The following is a 3,301-nucleotide window of genomic DNA, read 5'->3' as shown; positions in this document are numbered from 1 at the left end:
TTCAGAGGGCCCCCTGCCTGTCTCTGCTTAGGGCCCCACATTTCCTAAATCCGCCTCTGATCAGCAGTTATGCAGAATGTTCAGCCTTAGATCACAGTTTGCATTTATTGGCCTGGTGATGAAACCGTCTCAATTAATTGCAGTGAAACGCTCACATTAACCGAATTGTTTTTTTCTTCTTTTTTTTGTTCCTCTTTGTCACACTTGCATTCTAATATCAGATAAAGATAACCCAGGCCAATATAAAATGTATTTTTTTAATATTAAAAACAACCTTGGTCTATGTAAAAAAAAAAATAAGTTGTGCTTCTCTGTGATAAATCATGAATGAACTTTTTGAGGCAACAAGTAGTATGTATAGATTAAATAAACTCAGAAAGTAATAAATCTGGACTGAGTTACAAAACTGTTTTAGAGGGCTGTGGAATACAGGAAACCACGATGACAGACATTATCCATTATTAAAAAAAAAGAAAATAAAACCACACAAAAAAAATAATACGTGAAGGATGGTGGTTCTGCTGAAGTAGCATGACTACAGGAACAACTTTAACGGCTTTTCTTACCTGAGTTGAGAGTTTATGATTCAGCTGTAAGAAAGAAAGGCACACGCAATGCTGACTGAACACAACATAAAAGATCGACTCATGTTCGCCAAACAAATCACCATCAAATAACCTTTTAGGAAATATTCTATGGACTAATGGAGCAAAATATAACTTTGTTTGCAAGATGTTAGCTCCAGGATTTCCTACGTTTTACCCACAGTCAAACATGGTGGTGTTAGAGCAAAGGTTGCAGGTTGTCTGAAGGACCAGAGTAACCTGCAGTAACTGCATGAAATCTGGCCTCTGGGAGGAACAATAATCTAATGAGCATGGAAGCAAATCCATCTCTGAAGGACTCAAAAAGTACAAACGTTAAGGATTTTAAGTGGCCTAATCAAAGTAGAAGATTTAAAGATTCTCAGGAATAATCCCAGGTGGGCCTTTTGTGATTAAAACCCCTTAAGTGTGTAAATTAAAACAGTTTTTAAACAGGATCGTTTCTCCTCCACACAGATGCAGCTGATTTATCACAACAAGTGCCTCCTTTAATAGCAGAGATCTTGTCTGGGGAGGATACAAGTAGTTCTTATGTTAAAAGGAAATACTTTTAAAAATGGTGCCATGTTAACCCTAGGGCAAAAAATGATTAAAAAAAGAACATGAAATCTGTAAGGGGCAGTTTTTTCACTACACTGTTAGTCTCTGTAGAGTATTGATTGGAATGTGATAATATAAGAAGATGCAAAATGTAAGGATGTTCAATCCTGAGGGCTTAAAATGTGCGAATCGCTTAAAACGATGGCAGCCGCTGTGATGTGGCCTAAAGACAGGAAGCCCCTGGCACAGAGAACAATGGGCTCTGCAGATCAACCAACTGGGCTGCGTTTCTATTTCCTTCACTTGTTTAGGGAGAATCAGCAGAGATTTCTGAGAGCGATCACAGGTTACAGCAGACAGCATGGCAAAAAAATAAATATATAAAAATCAGGAAAACAGGCAGACGATGGAAAATAACTGCTTGTAGATCAACCTGTCAGGTTATGCAGCAGCAGTCCAGAGAGGCGGTCTAATAACATCATTAATAAATCAACTTGTTTATACAAAGTAGTTAAGATGTGAGAAATATCCTGTTGTAAATGTCTATTAAAGCTGCTCCCATATAAAGAGTTCATTATGTAGAGGATGAAGAACATGATGTCCCTGTGTCGGTCAGCCTGTTGGTGCTGAGGTGAAGCATGGCGGCTCCAGACCGTCAGCAGACAACACTGCAACACTGTAGGACCACTGTAGCTTTATGGCTAAATTTAACACAGATAAAAACTTTGTAATCTTTATTCGCACAAAGGCCTTCACTAAATGGTCACATTTGCATATTTTTGAACATAATAAAAACCTTTACTGTGAAAAGCTTCACATATCTGATAACTGACTTTGCTATTGGAGGCTGATATCCTCTATCCTCAGTAAGGCGATTGCTTTAATTAGTATTATCTTTTATAGAGTTTTTAAATATCTATTTATAAATATCCATGTGGGTTCAGACTGGTCAGAAACCTGTTTAGAAGTGACCATAGAAACAAGTGATCGTTGACTGTAGCGAACAATATGCAACTTAATTAGATAAATGTATGTAAAGAAATATCTGTAAAATGCAATAAAATACATAAAGATAAATGCAAAGAAATCAAAGAAATATATTTATTTTTACAATCAATATTCATTACTCACAGACTAACGCGTTATGAGTCACATTACAGTATTAAGTATTTCAATGTTAAATTGAGTAAATAAGCAAAGCTTAAAAAGGAAATCTAATGACTTTAATCAGATGTATAATAAGTTAGGCTTAGTGCTACCTAAAACATGCCTATTACTGTGCTTTTGATAATAATTGATAGGACTTGAATATGGAATATAAAAGTGTGATGTCCTGATAATGACACTGTAACTAATGATGTAATGAACGTGTTTAATGCGTCTTTCTCTCTGTGTGGACGGTCTGGCTGTGAGTGAAGCAGAGTTTAGTTGGTGTGATCACTGAATGGATACATTCATGACTCAATTATACTCATTTTTGTTTCCACTTATCTGTTTGCTTGATGTCGGTTTCATTATGATGTGTTTTCAGAGGCAAATCATACGAATAAAAATGTCTTATAAAGTCTATAAACCAAAGCTTTTTCTGACAGCCCCGCAGTGCCTCCACGAGGCCACTAGGGGTCAGGCCAGACAGGTTCCGATGCCCAGAAACAACCAAAGTCAGGCACGCCCAAAGTTGGTCCCCCCTGTCCTGCAGGTTTTTTTTTAAAGTTAATTGATGTTTATCTGCTTTTGCACAGATGATTCTGATGTTTGCAGTTCAGCCTGTTAATCAGCTATCAATGAAAATCAGCTGCGCTGAGCAGAAAACCTCTAAACCTGCAGGACAGACGCCCTCCAGGACCGACTTTGGGCATGCCTGATCTAAGTTCACTTGATGCACCTTGCTCTTTGCCTGGGTCTGGTTGGGTTATCTCTGAATGAGCCATATTGAGACTTAACCTGTGGCTCTAAACGTCTCATTCCTCAGCTCAGCTCCTGGCAACATCTGTTGCCCGAACCTAAAGGTTGTCCCCCAAAGAAGAACCAGCTGTTTTCTGGATGTTCCGGGGTTCTGTTCTCCGAAATTCACAACCAAATTGTGACCATGCTGGTTTCCCATCACTGCTGCGCAAAAATATGTTCACTTGTTCATTAAAAGGTCCCCTTTTTTC

The 3,301-nt window shown here is 38.2% G+C and overlaps 1 protein-coding gene across 2 annotated transcripts in view; it reads left to right on the top strand.

The window, feature by feature from the left end:
* The window catches only part of LOC107094061 (alpha-protein kinase 1-like), an 8,287-nt gene that overhangs the window by 2,274 nt on the left and 2,712 nt on the right, over nucleotides 1-3,301 (top strand). The gene's annotated exons all lie outside the window — the stretch shown is intronic.

Source organism: Cyprinodon variegatus, unplaced genomic scaffold (assembly GCF_000732505.1).
Source record: "Cyprinodon variegatus isolate N-32 unplaced genomic scaffold, C_variegatus-1.0 Scaffold461, whole genome shotgun sequence".
Classification (NCBI taxonomy): domain Eukaryota; kingdom Metazoa; phylum Chordata; class Actinopteri; order Cyprinodontiformes; family Cyprinodontidae; genus Cyprinodon; species Cyprinodon variegatus.
Note: the sequence above shows the minus strand (reverse complement) of the source record. Positions and strands in the feature narration are given on the sequence as shown.